Below are 18,552 nucleotides of genomic sequence, written 5' to 3'. Positions count from 1 at the left end.
ATAGGCATGTTTATATATGGGTAAGTGTTCATGTGTGTATTGTGAAGTTGTATTATATATATACATGTGTTCATATATATGTATGTTCATATATATATGTATAGGCATGTGTTTATAGGTATGGTTTATTTCTAGGAAACAACATAATTCAAAAATGATGCATCCTGTATTTGTAACCAATATCAGACAAATATCTTCCATGAAAGCAGCATCAACAAAAAGATTTAATTTGATATATAAAAAAGTAAAACATCTTAAGAAATATTAGATGAATGAGCTGGCTCTAAATAGTGGTTTGAACTCCCTAACAATAGCCTTGTATCTTCCTGAGGGCATCTCTCTACTTCAACTAGACTGGTTTTCCAATCATGTAATTAAAAACTTGTTGGCAGCTTGTAGGGATAAATAGTGACTGAGGGCTGAGTTGGAAACACAAATTAGTCTAGGTGGGGCTGGCACATTGGAAGATTTTGTTCAGCAGTTGGTATTGTTGGTAATGAGGATGAGAGGTCTCTTCATCATAATGATTTCTACCCTTTGATGACTTGGGGGTATTGGACTATATACTATGATCATTTTGAGGAAACAGCTATTTGCAAGGTTATTGGGCTGATGGATTAGATTATCTCCCGAATGATGCAAGGAGAGATAGTAATGGTGGTAGTGGTTATTGAAATATTTTGGAGAGAACCATTAAGAAAGGCTCTTCTTGGGGAGCCGGAGCCTCTGCCCTCCGTGGCCCCCGGGCCGCAGCCATGGGCGCCGTCGTCTCGGCCCTGCTGCTGGGGTGGGGCTGGCCGGGGGGCTCTTGGCTTGGCTGCTGCAGGGGGACTCCGGGGACCAGGAGGCCTCCCCAACTGGGGGCCCCGGAGGGGGGTGGGGAGCCGGACGCCCAACTCGGGGAGCAGAGGGGCGCCCGGAGCGGCCGCGAGCCGCACAAAGCATCATCGGGAAAGTAATGGGTGCTTGGTGTCTGAGTTCAAGAGCAGTGACCTTGAGGGTCCACCACTTGGTTCTACCCAAGACTTTGAGTGTCTGAAACCAGGGGAGCAGCTGAACTCCACGCAGTTGCTAGGGACAGAACCTCCACCTCTCTCAAGAAATACTACCTCTGGGAACCGCTCAGAAGTCTCAAGGAGTGAAAGCCCAGAATCCTCTGGACCAATAGATCAACTAAAAGGACTAGAGACGTCCACCTAGTCAACTGTATGTGCCTCGGGGAAGTTCCCTTCTGACAACTTATTCATGGACAAACATGAAAAAGAGATGTAAACTCTACAGGTGGTAGATCATAAGGTGTGGGAAATGGTACCCAGGCATTCAGTGTGGAGAGATGCTGATAAAGGCAAAAGCTCTGAGTCCTCTCATGCTGGCGTGCTTGGACTCCCAATACTGAATCCAAACCAGGTTCTAGACTGTGGAAGAGATCCACTCAAGGATGCCAAAGGTCAAGATGTTCATTCGAAAACAAAGAGAGTAGCAGAAGTGTCCCCATTGTCTCAACAAGTCAACGTCCAGTTCCAGGTTCATTATGTCACCATGTCTGATGCTTCCATAGTGGCAGTAACTGGAGACCATGAAAGCCTCGGCAATTGGCACTGCTATATCCCACTCCAGTGTGACAAGGATTGGTTTTGGTCCGGATGTGTCCCCTTGCCAATGGATACAGAACTGAAGTGGAAATTTGTGATAGTGGAGAATGGGAACATTGTCCGTTGGGAAGAATGCAGTAATCGGCTTCTAGAGACAGGACAGGAAGATAAGATAGTTCATAAGTGGTGGGGCTGTCACTGACTGGTTTGGGGAAGCATCAGAATAACTTTAAGGACTATTGAGCTTATTTTAATTATTACTTTAGACTTATTCCATAAGAACTAAAACTCCAAGGTTATTCTCAGTAGCATGTGGAGTTTATTAGGAATTATTGATCTCTTTTTATGTAAAGGTGCTGCTTCTGAGTGCGTCTCCTCCTTTCCATCCCTCCCCCTCAGTCCTTGGAGCTTCCATCGATGATCATGTGCTGGCTCATTTCCACTCCATTGTTCGTAGCCTTGATGTAAGGAGCTGGGTTAAAGGGTTCAGTTGAATCTTCATAGTGGGAAATGAGGCTCCAACCTGTGGAGTTCCATCATTTCCTTTAAAGGTCGCCTGATTTCCACCTAGTTTAATGAATAATGATGGAGTCCTTTGGACTCCGTTTCAGAGTAGAGGAATAATGTTGTTGCCTTTCATTGTACCTCCAGTGCCTGGTACAAATGCTTATTAGTTGATTGACTGATTGATTGATTGATTAATATAGTGAAAGGGTCTGGTCTTCCAGATGTCACTAGTAAAGACATGAAATATCATTTTAGCCTAGCTTCCATCAACCTAGTTTAACATTTTGAATATTACTTTTGTTTGTTGTGTTCTTGAAGGGAGAAGAATGACTATTTTTAGCTTAGTTCTCTCAGTGACTGATTGTTCTCTCTGGATATGGGGCAACAGAAGAAAAATGGGAATGCAATTGGGAGTAGGTTCCTTAATAGAATTTCTTAAAGAATCAGGAACTGCTATGATACCACATGGATTGAAATGAGGCTCCCAAACCATATACTTCTGGGTGCTCCAATCTGGAAAGAAGACAATTCCAGCCTGGAGTATTACCATCTTTTTTTTTCCATCTTTTGTCCGCAGGCTTTGTCCAATATGTATGTAACATGTATGTCCATACTCACAGTTCTGTCTGGCAGTACTGGGGTCTATAATCACTGGTTATAGATGCTGGTTATAGGTGACCTAGGACAATACTGCTATCCTGAAAATCTTGGAGAAAATGCTTTTAGAGTTGTTGGAACTAAGAATACAATAAAGCTTGCTATTTTCAAAAAAAAAAAAAGAAAGGCTCTTCTCTTGCTGCCATTTTGGTTCTGCCCTGGTGGTTTTTGGATTTATCTTGCACATGCTGCCTCCTGTCTTCTTCTCAGGATTTTCTGCTGCTCTATTGTTGTTTGGTTCCTGTCTTTTAGTATCAAATAAGACCAACATGACATCATATATGTTAGATACAAATTACAGTGTAACCAACTGTGAATTATCAGACCACTCAATATAAGCTTGGAATGCTCTACATAGGTTGGACACAAATTGTCCATGTGAACATCTGAGGTGTTCCCTTGTAACTATTTTATTTCTTTTGAAACCACATTTAGTTTGAACTGCTTCAATTCTGCCTGGTTCATAAAGCAACACCTTCTCTGATGAGGGCATACCACACTGGAAAGTCCTGTACTAGAACCATGCTACACAATTAATTCTAAATTTCTTAAGAAAGACCCTGTTCTTCTGATCCCCATATGAGCACTTGCCTGTGTGAATTCTCCATAAAATATTCTTTTTGGTAAGTGTACATTTGGTATTCTAACAACATGACCAGTCCATAAGATAGTAGAACATTAATTCACACGATGAATTCAAGTCACTATTCCTAAATTAACTACATCCTTGGAAACAAAACAACAACAAAAATAGCAACAGCCAATTTGACTACTAAGGGAAATGATATTTTGAAGGTTAAGTTTAAGAGGATATGTAACATAGAACTGGAAAAAGGACAAATTCTTTTTCCAACAGTCTGTAAGCCAATAGCTAATGATCTTGGCTATAATTCCTGGGATTTATGAAGGGTTCATTAAGGAAAGGGCTGGTGAAAATATGGAAAAGGAAGAATTGATTAGAAAGAGTTAGCATGACTTTTTTTTAGATTGTTTTTCAAGGCACTGGGGTTAAGTGGCTTACCCAAGGCCACACAGCTAGGTAATTATTAAGTGTCTGAGGCTAGATTTGAACTCAGGTACTCCTGATTCCAGGGCTGGTGCTCTACCCACTGCACCACCTAGCAGCCCCTAGCATGACTTCTTCAAGAACAGGTTAAAATAAACTAACCTTATTTCCATAATTGACAAGGTTACTAAAATGACAGATATAGAAATGTAATGGTTTTCCTAGATTTCAGAAAATAATTTGAGAAAACACCTGCTGTTCTTGTGAAAAAAAGATAAAGATATAATCTAAACAATAATATGATTACATTGATTTGGATACATTGAGTATTCAAAACCATAAAATATTCTGTATTGCGGCAACATCCACTTAGTGGAGATCTCCATTGGAGTATTCCTAAGGAATCCATATGTTAGTTAACATTTTGAAAACAATTTGCATAAATCAATAGATGGTATGCTTATAAAATTTTCAAATGATAAAAACTTGGAGCAACTATTAAACTACTTGACAAAGATGCATTGCAAGGAAAATGATCTTGATAGGGTATAATATTTGGACAAATTTAATAATGTGAAATTCAGACAAGAAATTTTGTTTTGGTTTCAAAAGAAATAATATATTCACAAATATTAGCTTAGTTATGCATAGTTAGATGATAGTTTCACAGGAAAAAATCAATAAATTGACATGAAGTTATGGTCAAAAACACTAACTACATCTAGAAAGACATTTAAAGAATTATGACCTCTAGAAATACAGAAGTGAAAATAACTTTACACCCTACCTTTGTTATACCACACTTGTGTAAATTTATTAAGTTTTGGGGCTACACAATTTAAGACCAATATTGATAAGGTAGAAAGATTTCAGAGAAAGGCAACCAGGATAACAAAGGACCATAGATCCATTTTTCATGATTTTATTAACTGAAGGAACTGGAAATTTTGGTCATGGATATAAAAATAAGTAGAAATATTAAAGTATTTGAAGGATTATCACATGGAAGAAACTTTCTGTTTGGAACAAAAGGAGCACAGAACAAGGAACAATAGATGAAAGGAATAGCCAAGAAAATTTAGGTTGCAAAACATGAAAAAAAAATCTTGGAGTCATCCTAAAGATAGATCTTGCATTGGATTGTGGTGTGTTCTTTTATTAATGATGCTGGAATATATCATGTGTTTGGTCCAATATATTTCTCAGGTTTTAGCTAGATTATATTACTAGTTAAATCTTTCCCAACTCTAAAATTCACTGATTCTGTGAATTTGTTTATGAATTTGAACTTGGAGTCAGGGATATAATTTAAATTCTACTTCTAATAGCTACTAGCTCTGTGACTATGGGCAAGTCACTTGACCTCTTGGCACCTACAGGCAAAGGCAAATCTGGAAGAATACAAGTTATAGAATATATGTTTGTATTTAAATATATATATATGTGTGTGTGTGTGTGTGTGTGTGTGTGTGTACGTGTGTTTATTTGTGTGCTTGAGTGTGTGCATGGATGTGTGTAAACACAAGTACATCTTTACATATGGGTACATATGTATTTACATGTCTCATTGAAGATACTTCTGCACATGAAATTACACATCAATCAATCCATGCATATATCTAATTAAAGGGATTTTAGTTTGGTTTTGTTTTGTTTGTTTTGCCTGGTATCCTTCCAAGGCTCTATCAAATCCTGTTTATAATAGTACTCAATAGTTTTGAAATATATAATTTCATCATGTGATAAATATGATGATGATTATCTCCAGTTTTAACAATTCCTATTCTTGTATAAAAGATAAAGTTCATTAGGTCATAACATTCAAGAAGACATCATCACCTGCTTGTCAAAAACAGTAACTGTAATAGGGTGGCAAGAGTCATTTTTGTTTCATGCCAATTTCAAATTAATCTGTATTGTGTACATATAGTCACTATTTCATCCTTTTAAAAAATCCCCTTATAAATGATGAATTTTTAGAGGCAATTAAGGCTAAGTGGCTTGGCACAAACAACCAGTATCTGAGGTAGGATGTGAACTCAGGTCTTCCTTACTCCAAGACTGGAGCTATATCCACCAGTTTACTGTTCCAAGCATTACTTTATCAAATTTAATTATTGAAGACATGTAGATATGACTAATAATGAGTTAGAAATGTTTGAGTTTTTTTAAAAAATACCTAAATCTTTTAGATGAAAACTACTTTCTGGAATTGAGAGTCTAATATTTTGGCACCTAATCTAGACTAATGTAATAAAATAAAATATTATGGTGCATAATTTTCCAATAAAAATTTAGACAAAGTTACTAAAGTATCAAATTATAAAAACTTGTACCCCTTTTTACAGACCATTTATGAAACATCTATGGAGAAGCATTCAGAAAGATTAGAAAAAAATGAACTTAAAATGAAAAAAATAAATTTCAAATAATAGAGTGTAAAAAGCAGTAATTATCAGAACTATCTTGTATGGGCTAAGAAATAGAAAGGTAGATCAGTGGAAGAAAGTATACATGCAATTTACAGGGAGAAATGAATTTAGTATCCTTGCATTTGATGGATGAAATGACAAATTATGGAGATAAAAATTCCATATTTGGTGAAAATGCTGGGAAAACTGGAAATTAGTCTGGAAATAATGACAAAGACATACATTTCATTATATACTAAGATAAAGTCTAAATGGATACATGATCTAAATATAGAGATGCTACAAGAAAATTTGAAGAACATGAAAAATTTTCAATCAGACATATAGACAGATGAAAAATTTATGAATAAGCAAAACATATTACTATGAGGTATAAAACATGAAATTTAATTTTTTATAAATTTACTTATTTTTTTCATCCATTTGGATATGCATATTTTCAAGTTATGAAATTTCCTTTCCAATATCCCCTCACCACAGTGGTGAAGTCAGGTTAGCACTGTGCATGCATATTTTGATTAAACAGTTTAGTATTAGTTATTTTCAGTATGAGGAATTAGGATTAAGAGACAGAGATACACAAGAAATAATTTTTATAAAGTGTTCATCAGATTATGGAGGGTTGATTTTGTGTGTGTGTGTGTGTGTGTATTTGTGTGTATGTGTGTGTGTGTGTGTGTGTGTGTGTGTGTATGTATGTTTTGTTTTGTTTTTCTTCCTCTGGATGATAATAACATAGTCCATAGTCTGTCTAATTCAATTGTCCCAGCCCTCTGAACTGCTGAGAGGAGCTGCTTCCATCAAGTGTGTTCATCTCACAATGATGTTGTTGATGTGTCCATTGTTCTCTTGGTTCTACTCCCTTCACTCACCATCAGATACTGTAACTCATTTCATAATTCTCTAGAGTCTGACCATTTATGGTTTCTTATAGAATAGTATTTCATAGTATTCATGTACCATAACTTGTTTAGTCATTCCTGAATTGATGAGCATCCCCTTAAAATCCAAATTTTTGTCACTACAAAAAGGGCTGCTATGAATATTTTGGAACATATAGAACTTTTCCCATTTGTTTATAATTTCTTCTGGATATACAACTAGAATTGGAATCATTGGGGACAAAATGGTATGAATAGTTTCATTGTCCTTTCAGCATAGTTCCATATTCCTCTTCAGAATGGTTGGATCCATTCACAACTCCACCAGCCATGGATTGATTTCCCAATCCTCCCACAGCCTTTCCCTTTTTCTCATCTTGCCCAATGTGATAGGTGTGAGGTGATACCTTATTGTTATTTTAATTTACATTTCTCTAATCAATAATGATTTGAAACACTTTTTCATATGATTATATATAGCTTTAATTTCTTCATTTTTAAAACTATCTGTTCAGATACTTTGACTATTTATTAGTTGGGGAAATACCTTAGAACCTTATAAATTCTATCTATATTTTAGAAATGAGACCTTTATCAGAACTTCTAGCTGTGAAGATTATTTCCTATCTTTCTGCTTTTCATCTAATTTTTAGACAGCACTGATTTTATTAGGGCAAGACCTTTTTTAATTTAATATAGCCAAAATAATTTATTTTGCAGTTTATAATGTACTCTAATTCTTGTTTGGTCATAAATGTATCCCCTTTCCATAGCTCGATAGAGTATTTCTTTGTCTATTGGTTTATCTATTATGTCTAAATCATGTACCCATTTTGACCCTATTTTGGTGTAGGGTTTGAGATGTTGGTTATGCCTAGTTTTTACAATATTATTTTCCAGTGTTCCCATCAATTCTTGTCAAGTAGTGAGTTCTAATCCCAGAAGTTGACATTTTGGGGTTTATCAAATAGTCAATTGCTGTAGTCATTTACTGCAACTTCTTATGAACCCATCCTAATCTACTGATTCATTACTCTATTTCTTAACCAGTACCACACCATTTTTGTGACTGCTACTTTATTGTATAGTTTTAGATCTGATAGAGCTACACCACCTTCCTTTACATTTTTTTCATCAGTTCCTTTGCTATTCTTTCCCTTTTGTTGTTCCACATGAATTACATTATTATTTTTTTCTAGCTCAATAAAGTAGTTATTTGGTATTTTGATTGGTATAGTATTGAAGAAGTAATTCAATTTAGGTAAAATTGTCATTTTTATTATATTAGCTCAACCTGAGCATTTGACATTTGTGAGTTATTTACATCTGGCTTTATTTGGGTGAGGAGTGCTTTATAATTGTGTTCATATGGTTTCTGGGTTTGTCTTGGGAGATAGATTCCCAAGTATTTAATGTTGTCTATAGTTATTTTAAATGGAATTTCTCTTCCCATCTCTTGCTCTTGGGCTGTCTTATTTATATATAGAAGTGCTGAAGATTTTTGTGAGTCTATTTTACATCCTTCTACTTTGCTGAATTCATTAATTGTTTCAAGGGGTTTTTAAGATGTTTTTTTCATTTTCTCTAAGTATCAGATCATATCATCTACAGAGTGAAGGTTTTGCTTCCTCTTTGCCAATACTGATCCCTTCAATTTATTTTTCTTCTCTTTTTGCTAAAGGTTATATTTCTGATCCTACATTGAATAGTAATGGTGATAATGGACATCCTTGTTTCACTCCTGATTTTATTGGAAATGCTCTGATTTTTTTCCCATTACACATAATATTTGTTGATGGTTTTTAGATAGGTACTATTTATTATTTTAAGGAAAACTCCATTTATTTCTACATTTTCTAATGTTTTTAATAGGAATGGATGCTGTATTTTATCAAAGGCTTTTTCAGCATCTATTGAGGCAATCATAATTTCTGTTCATTTTGCTATTGATATGTTTATCTATGCTGAGTGCTGTCCTAATGTGGTACCACTCCTGTCTACATGGTATAAATTCTACCTAATAATGTTGTATTATTATAGTAACAATTTGCTGTAGTCTAATTGCTGAACTTTTATCTAAGATTTTTGCATCAATATTCATTAGGGAGATTGGTCTATAATTTTCTCTGTTTTTGTTCTTCCTGGTTTAGGTATCAGCACCATGTTTGTGTCAGAAAAGAAGTTTGGCAGAGCTCCTTCTTCTATTTTTGAAAATAGTTTATGTAAAATAGGAATTAATTGTTCCTTAGATGTTTTGAAGAATTCACCTGTAAATCCATCTGGACCTAAAGATGTTTACTTAGGGAGTTAATTTATACTTTTTTCAATTTCTTTTTCTTGAAAGGGACTTATTTAATAATTTATATCCTGTTCTGTTAATCTGAGCAGTTTGTATTTTTTTTAAATATCCATCCATTTAACTCAGGTTATAATTTATTGGAGTACAGTTTGGTAAAGTAGCTCTGAGTTGTCGCTTTACTTTCCTCCTCATTGTTGGGTAGTTCACCCTTTCCATTTTTGATACTGGTAAGTTGGTTATCTTCTTTCTACTTTTTTTTATCAGATTAAACAAAAGTTCGTCTATTTTATTGACTTTTTCATAAAACTAACTCCAAATTTTATTTATGAGAGAAATGGTTTTCTTACTTTCAATTTTATTAATCTCTCCCTTGATTTTCAGAATTTCTTATTTGGTATTTAATTGGTGATGTTTAATTCATTCTTTTACTAGCATTTTTTAGTTCATATCCATTTCCCCGATCTTCTCTGTCTCTGTTTTATTCATATAGGCATTTAGACTTATAAAGTTTCTCCTCAAAACTGCCTTGGCTTCATCCTACAAATTTTGGTATCATTAGTATCTTTTTTCTTGGATATAATTATTATTTCTATTATTTGCTGTTTGATCCATCCATTATTTAAGATAAATTTATGTAATTTCCAATTAGTTCTTAGTTTATCTTTTCATGACTCTTTTCATGCAATTTTTATTGCCCTATGGTTTGAGAAGTGTGTATTTATCATTTCTGTCTTTCTGCATTTGATTATAAAGTTTTTGAACCCTAGCACGTGGTCAATTTTGGTGAAAGTACCAGGTACTGCTTAGGAAAATATATATTCTTTTCTATTCCCACTAAATTTTCTTCAGTGGTCTATCATATTTAACTTTTCTAAGATTTCATTCACCTTCTTAATGTCCTTCATGTTTATTTTCTAATAAGATTTATTTACTTCTGAGAGAGGGAGATGAAGTCTACCATTATTAAAATTTTGCTGTCTTTGTCTCCTTGTAGTTTATTCAGGTTTTTCCTCTAGGAATTTGGATGCTGTACCACTAGATGCATGCATGTTTACTGATGATATGTTTTTATTACCAATGGCCTTTTTAGAAGATGTAGTTTCCTTCCTTATCCCTCATAAAGAAATTGGTTTTTGCTTTTACTTTATCTGAGATTAGCATTGCTTCCCCAGATGTTTTTACTTCAGCTGAGGCATAATACATTTTGCTCCAACCTTTTACCTTTATTTGTGGATTTCTCTCTACTTCAAATGTGTTTCTTGTAAGCAACATATTTTAGGATTCTGGTTTTTAATCCATTCTAATTTACACTTCCATTTTATGGGACAGTTCATCCCATTCATATTTGAAGTTAAGATTTCTAATTCTGTATTTCGTTCCATGCTATCTTTCTCCATTATCATTTTTCTCTTTACTTTTCTCTTAGTGTTCTCACCATAATTTTACTAATTTTCCCCTTTGACTTTTCTTTTAAAAATTTAACTGTTCATTTTCACTTGTACATTCCCTTCCCTTCCCTTTTATCAGAACCTTCTTCCCTTATCTTTCCCTATTGCAGTTCTCATCTTCCCTGTAGATTGTTAGATTTTTTAAAACCCAAGTGGGAATGTATCTTATTCCCTCCCTGGGCTAAATACATTGGATAAAATTTACTCGACATTCATATTCTCCCTTCTTTCCCTCTAAAATTTTAAATTGCTGTACTTCTTCTCTTGGTATCATTTATGACTCTAATACTATTAATCAGGTATCATCAATTGAAGTTTGATTATTTGATTGCTTGAGAAGCTCATATTGTTTTCAAGGTGTCATCACAGATTGTTTGATTTATTGATATACAGCTTTGACTCAAATTTCATCAAATTATAATTATAATCACTTTTTTTTCCTCCCCCCTTTTCAAGTATCCTTCAATTACACACAAAGTGTCATCCAAAACTATATCATTTCTTGTACTATTTGTGCCCCACAGGCCTATTTTCTGTCATACTTTATCCCTCACCTCTCCTCCACCCAGGGTCAGAGTACTCTACTCCTTGTTAAGTGAAGCAAGGCCCATTTTCTTTCACCCTTTAACTGCTACCCTTCTCACCCAGAGTAATTAACATCTTGTTAAGTGAAGCAAGGCCTATTCTCTCTTCCACTTTGCCCCCCACCCTCACCCAGGGTGCTTAACCCCTCATTAAATGAAACACTTGTTAAATCAAACCCTGGTCTAATTAACTGCAAGAAAGATCTCTAAATATTGGGAGGCTGGTGGTTTTACCTGAGAACCTTACAAATAAGTTACACAGACACTGACTCAGGTCCTCACAGTTTATGATGCCCTCATTATACAAGGTACTAAGCAAAGTGTAATTAAAGTGGGTCAATGAATAATGAGACACAAGTTTAAATTTAACACCCTTGCTTTTCTTGAGGGACTTTCATCTCAAACATAGTGATGTCATCTTGGACCTCTTCAAGTGAGATATAAGACCCCATTATACCCATATCCTTTAAGTTCATTCTCTTCAATTATGCTATACCCTTTAATTATCCTAAGAGAAGAAACATTCTAAAGAAGTGTCATGTCTTCCCTTTAAGGATTGTATATAATTTGAGGGTCTTGACCAACATTTGCTTTGGTTTGTTTTGCTTTTTCCTTCCCCTTTTTCATTTTCATTTTTTTTTTTGCAATTCTTGGGTTGTGTATTTGGTTATTGAATTCTCTGTTAAGGTCTGTTCTTTGTGTTTGGAAATTCTGGAAGTCCTCTATTTCATTGAACATCCATCATTTTCCCTGACAGAATATGCTAAATTTTGAAGTGTAGTACATCCTGGGTTGTAATCCCATGTCTTTTGCTCTCCAAAATATCCTGTTGCAGGTCAACCGATCCTTCAATGTTTAGTCTGATTGGTCCTATGAGAGTCTGATTGTGTTTGATTTGTATTTGAATTGTTTTCTTTTTTGCTGCTTCTAATATTCTCTCCTTTATTTGAGAGTTCTGGAATTTGGTTATGATAGTCCTGGGGTCTCTTACTGAAGGGGTTCTGTGTATTGTTTCAATGGTTATAGTGTTATGCTGTTCAAGCAGATTTAGATAATTTTCCCTTATAATTTCCTACATGATGTTTTCCTCATTTTTTTTCTTGATCCAGGCTTTCTAGTAGTCCAATGATTTGTAGATTTTCTTTCCTGTATCTATTTCCAGGTCATCCAATTTCCCTAAAAGGTATTTTAAGTTTTCTTCAATTTTTTCACCCTTTTAATTTTGTTTGATGGAATCTTGTCATCTGGTAGATTGATTGGTTTTTATTTGTTCATTCTAATTTTTAGGTTTCATTTTCTTCAACTAGCCTATGTGTTTCATTTTACAGTAGGTTATATTTACTTTTAACAGAATTGATTACCTTGGTCAATTTTTCATAACTTTCCTGCATGATTTTCATTTCTTTTTTCCATTTTTCTTCTTCCTCTCTTCCTTAGTTTTTAATTTTTTTTTTTTTGCAAGACAGTGGGGTTATGTGGCTTGCCCAAGGCCATGTAGCTAGGTAATTATTAAGTGTCTGAGGTGAGATTTGAACTCAGGTACTCCTGACTCCAGGGCCAGTGCTCTATCCACTGTGCCAGCTAGCCTCCCCAGTTTTTAATTTTTTAGCTCTTCAATTAAACTTTTGTATTTGACTCCAATTTTAAAGACTGTTTTGATAATTTCCCTGAAGGTGATTTTTGTTACTGCTTTCTTCTTCAGATATGCATTGTTATCATCTTTGTCTATAAAGTAGTTTTCTATAGTGACCACTCTTTTAGCTTTTTTTTGGCTCATTTTTGTTGTTATAGCTCTGCTTCTTGGATATAGAGGGTAAAGATCCAAGCTTTTGGAGCAGCTAGGTGGCACAGTGGATAGAGCACTGGCCCTGGAGTCAGGAGTACCTGAGTTCAAATTCGGGCCTCAGACACTTAAAAATTACTAGCTGTGTGGCCTTGGGCAAGTCACTCAACCCTATTGCCTTGCAACAACCTGCAAAAAAAAATTATCCAAGATGTTGCCTATGCAGTCCAGCCCTTGAATATGCAAGAAGTTTTTTTCTTCCTTTATGTCCAAGTTCTGACTTAACAATGGTTTATTTGTTACCCAGTCTTGTCTTTTTCCCCTATTCTCAGGATTTAGACTTTATTTAGAGTTAGAGTCCTCCCTGCTGGCTTGCAATCTAGCTGCCAGAACCTCTGCTATTGGTAAGCTGACAGGAAATGAATTGTACTGTAGCTAAAAGCCTTCTGCTGTCTTTCCTGCTCTCCAGCCTCCCAGACTTTACTTCCCCTTTTCCCCCAATGTCTATAGTTGAAAACTTCTTTGAATCGTCTCTTTCTTGATGGGAGCTGTAGTTTGAATTTTGGAGTAGAAGCTTCATTTTTCTTTGGTAGGGAAAACCTCTGGGAGCATGTTAGCTTCAGGTCACCATCTTGGCTTTGCCCTAGAAGTTTAAAAAATGTTTTGTAAACATAAAACAAGCATAATCAATATCAAAAATGGAGAATATTGGGGGAAATTTTATATACTGTTTTCAGATAAAGATTTCATATCCAAAATATAAAGAACATTCTAAACCTATAAAATTGAAAGATAATTCACTGTTGGTGGAACGATGAATTGATACAACTTATTTCGAAGATAATCTGGAATTATATGCATAAAGTTACTAAACTGCCTATGCCCTTTGGATACTACTGCAATATAAGAAATAATGAGCTCAATGATCTTAGAAAAAACTTGGAAATATTTGCATGAAATAATGAAGTGTGAAATGAATAGTACTGAAAGAAAATTGTAAACAGTGACAACAATATTGTTTAAAGAACAGCTTTGAGCAAATGTTATTTTGATTATTATAAATACCCAAATTAACTACAAAGGACCTATTACAGAAGACTGTAGCTGAACAGTGAATTTCAGAAATCAGAGGAAGAACTGGTAAATAGAAATAGGTATATAATTAATGAATGATTATATGCATATTTGTATGGTAATGGTAGTCATCTATAGATTAAAGGTGGGCATAAGGAAGGGGGAAAAAACCCAATGTTTCATGGTTATATATAGCTAGATAGAAAGATATATACATACATATATACATGTATATATATATATGAGTATATATGTATGTGCCTATATACATATTATATATATATATGTAATAATAACTTGCACATAATAAATTTGCATTTTCTTGTAGAAATCATTTTTATTTTTCTTATTCTATGTTAATGTTTGTTTTATTTCTTAAGTTCAAAATAGAAAAGAAAAAAATCATAGCCTTATCCCTTAACAAGTTGTGTTGTGACATTGAACAAGTCATTACCTTTTGGAGTCTCATTGTTTTCATCTACAAATTAGGAATGTTAAAATTTTATTAGATCTGTAATTTTATGAGTATCATGTGATATTATATGTGTATATAAATATATATGTATATAAAATCCCTAATTATGAAAGGAAATATAAAATTCAAGGCTCATTTTTATAGAAGAAGCAATAGCTTAAAGGGTCCTTGGACTTGATATACCAGTATGTTAAGGAAAAAATTCTCATCAATCACTACATATTTAGTTGGTTTTGTTTTTTTTCTTCAGAAGAATAGGAGGTACCATTAGAGAAGAAAATTAATCAAATAAAATTTTAGAGAGACTGCAGGCAACCAGCAGGGAGCTTTATAAAATGAATTCTCAGGTTCTTTCTGTCTCTAGTGTTGAAGATTACAATTATAATTAAAGTCATTTGTTGCCAACAGTGATTATCCTTTTAGTGGACAATATTGATAACTTAAAATGTGACATCTTAATTATTTGAAAAAAATAAAAGATAATGAAGCATTTCTTTCAGATGTTTAAACTTTTATGTCTTAAAACTAAGAATTAGGCGGCTTGGTGGATAAGAGTACCAGCCCTGGAGTCAGGAGTACTTGAGTTCAAATCAGCCTCAGACATTTAATAATTACCTAGTTGTATGGCCTTGGGCAAGCCACTTAACCCCATTGCCTTGAAAAACTAAAAAAAAACAAAAAAAAACCCTAAGAATTTTCTTTTTAAACTGAAGCAATAAAAATGCAATTCAATATTTAAAACTCATCAAATACTCTGTTTATGGCACCATGCTAGGTAGTTATTGGGGAACAAAGATATTTTTTAATGAATTATTGAATCTAAATTTTGCTTCCTCTCTATTTGGGGGAAGATATTTGCAATTCTTTGTAGCTAACTGGCATAGCAAGTAGAAGACTTGCAGTCAAGAAAATCTGAATTTTCATTTTATCTGAAAAATATTTGTAAGATTATGGCTAAGTTAATAAATCACTATACTGATTTCATAATCAGTAAAATGGAGAAAATAATAATAGTTACTTTACACGGTTGTTGGATGATCAAATGAAATGATAAATGTAGAGTGCTTAATAAACCTTAAAAATACTATATATGATTACTATTATTTTTATTTTAGAAGTTTTGTATCAATATTATCACATAGATATATTTAATACAAAATTGTTGTCTTAACTTCATTGAATATTTAAACTGATTATTCCCAAATAAATTTTGTCCTAGAGTTGATATATTTCTTTATAATGCTATGGCATTATAGATGGTGGGTTTCTCCTTCTATATAATAACATCAGGGTGAAAAGAAGATACAGAGAAAATGTCATATGCAAATTTGATGAAGAGAAAAATTCTAATTAAAAGGGATGAGTCAAGGTTTTTTTGTTATTTATGCTTAGTTTATGGGGATTTTTTGGAAAAGGTGACTGCTAAGTTTAATCTCAAAGGGAACTGATCTCAATAGACAGAAAAAATAATGTATGATGGAGGCAAGAGAATGTATGATGGAAAATGATGAAAATAAATACCAAAAATACATAGGAATCAAACCACAATATGGAGATTGTTTAAAAATAGAAGAGGATCATAATTTATCTGATAGCCATTTAAGGGATATTGGATGAAAAGAAAAAAATAATTTTAAAGGTATGGATCTTCAAAATGCATTTTGTACACACACACACACACACACACACACACACATATATATATTATATATATGGCTTTCAAAGAAATATGTCTAATTTATTATGTAATTTAAAAAACTGAATTACACGGATTGAAGAACAAAGACGGCAGAAAATGTTAGCAACTTACCTGAGCACTATTCAAAATACTTTTCCAATGGATAAATGGTAATTTATTCAATTGATAAATGGTCAGACTTATAAGTAGACAATTTTCAAATGAAGAAATTAAAATTATATATAATCAAATGAAAATAATGCTCCAAATCATTATTGATTACAGAAATGCAAATTAAAACAACTTTGAGGTATCATCTCACATCTATCAAATTGGCTAAGATGAAAAAAAGTAAAATGATCAATGTTGGAAAAGTTGTGGGAGAGTTGGGACATTAATGCATTGCTGGTGGAGTTGTGAATGGATCCAACCTTTCTGGAGAGTAATATGGAACTTTGCCCAAAGAGTAATAAAACTGTTCATATTCTTTGATCCAGCAATTCCAATTCTAGGTCTCTATCCAAAAGATATCATGAAAAATGCAAAAAGTCCTACATGGTCCAAAATATTCATAGCAAATCCTTTTTTTAAGTGATAAAGACTTGGAAATTGAGGGGATTCCCTTCAATTGGGGAAATGGTCAAACAAAATATGGTAAATGAATTCTATGGAATATTATTGTTCTAAAAGAAACCATAAATAGTCAGACTTTAGAGAAACATGGAATGAATTACAAGATCTGAAGTTGAGCAAAGGGAACAGAACCAAGAGAACAATATACATATTAATAACATTATGAAATGATTGATTCAACTGCTCTCAGCAGTTCAGAGAGCTTGGAGATCCCTATTAAATCAGCTATGAACAATGTTATCCCCATAAAAATACCCTCCAAATACTTTCATCTAATTATCTAGTTAGCTAAGTAATTAACATTTCTGTCTTAATAAGAAGAAAAATTTTAGGACTTATAAATGTCATTTTCCTCTGTAGGAATATATGCAGTTTAACCTTATTGAGCCCCTTATAACTTCTCTTTCCTTTTAAAATTTTTAGTTTGAATTTATTTATTTTTGGATTCCTTTTCACTTTTTTATGCTTCTTTCATATCTTCTATTTGAAATCACTATGCAATTTTAGGTTTTTCACCAAGAATGACTGAAAGCTACCTATTTCAATGAATATCCATTTTCAAACTGAAGGATTATATTCAGTTTTGCTAGTTAGCTAGGTTGTCCATAGTTGTAAGTCAGACTACTTTGCCTTCTGAAATATCATATTCCAAGACATATAATCCTTCAGTGTAGAAATTGTTAAGTCTTTAGTTATACTAACTGTGTCTCCAAGATATCTGGATTTTTCTTTTGTTATTGCTTGAGCAGGGAGGTTCTGGAATTCAGCTATAATTCTATATATTCTATATATATTCTATATATTATATAATTCTAGGGAGTTTTTATTTTGGGATTTCTTCCAGGAGTAGTGAGTAGATTCTTTCCATTTCAATTTTACCCTCTCTTTCTAAAATATCAGAGCAGTATTACTTAATAATTTCTTGAAATATTAAAAGGCAAAAAAATAAAGCTTAGATTTTAACATTCTAGAACTTTTAAAAGACACTGATATTCTAAAACCAGAAAATAACATAGAATTTGATAGAATTCTGGACTTCTGGTCAAAATGGCCAAGAGAAGTCAGGTCTTGTGCTAAGGTGCCCTGATCTTCCCTCATAAATACTATGACACAAACCTCTTAACAGTAGTCCTATTTACTAAACCAAGAAAGAGAAGCTAGAAAAAACAACACATACTTCAAGGTCTATCTATGGGGATTGGGTATGTGGCAAGTACAGAGTTCCAACAGTCAATGGCAGGGGAGGAATGAGAGCCAGACTAGTCTAAGATCAGGCCCAGGGTCTTTCGCTGTGGGAACCACCTTACTGTGGGAACCACTTCGCTCTGAGAAATACATAGTTGTGGGAACAAGTCTCTTTGAGAAACAACCAAAGAGTGTGGAGGTGTGGCCATGGGATTGACAGTCTGGGATTTACATGAAGTGCTAGAGGGTAGGTTCCAACCTCTAGTACCACCTAAAGGCCGGTAGGAGATATTACATTCGGTGAGAAAAGCCTTCAAC

The 18,552-nt window shown here is 33.8% G+C and overlaps 1 pseudogene; it reads left to right on the top strand.

Moving 5' to 3' along the window:
- Positions 1-755: 755 nt before the first annotated feature.
- On the top strand, positions 756-1,820 carry LOC141489873 (starch-binding domain-containing protein 1-like; annotated as a pseudogene).
- The last annotated feature ends 16,732 nt before the right edge of the window (positions 1,821-18,552 follow it).

This window comes from Macrotis lagotis, chromosome 5 (assembly GCF_037893015.1).
Source record: "Macrotis lagotis isolate mMagLag1 chromosome 5, bilby.v1.9.chrom.fasta, whole genome shotgun sequence".
Taxonomy (NCBI): domain Eukaryota; kingdom Metazoa; phylum Chordata; class Mammalia; order Peramelemorphia; family Peramelidae; genus Macrotis; species Macrotis lagotis.
This window is presented reverse-complemented; position numbering and strand designations above follow the sequence as displayed.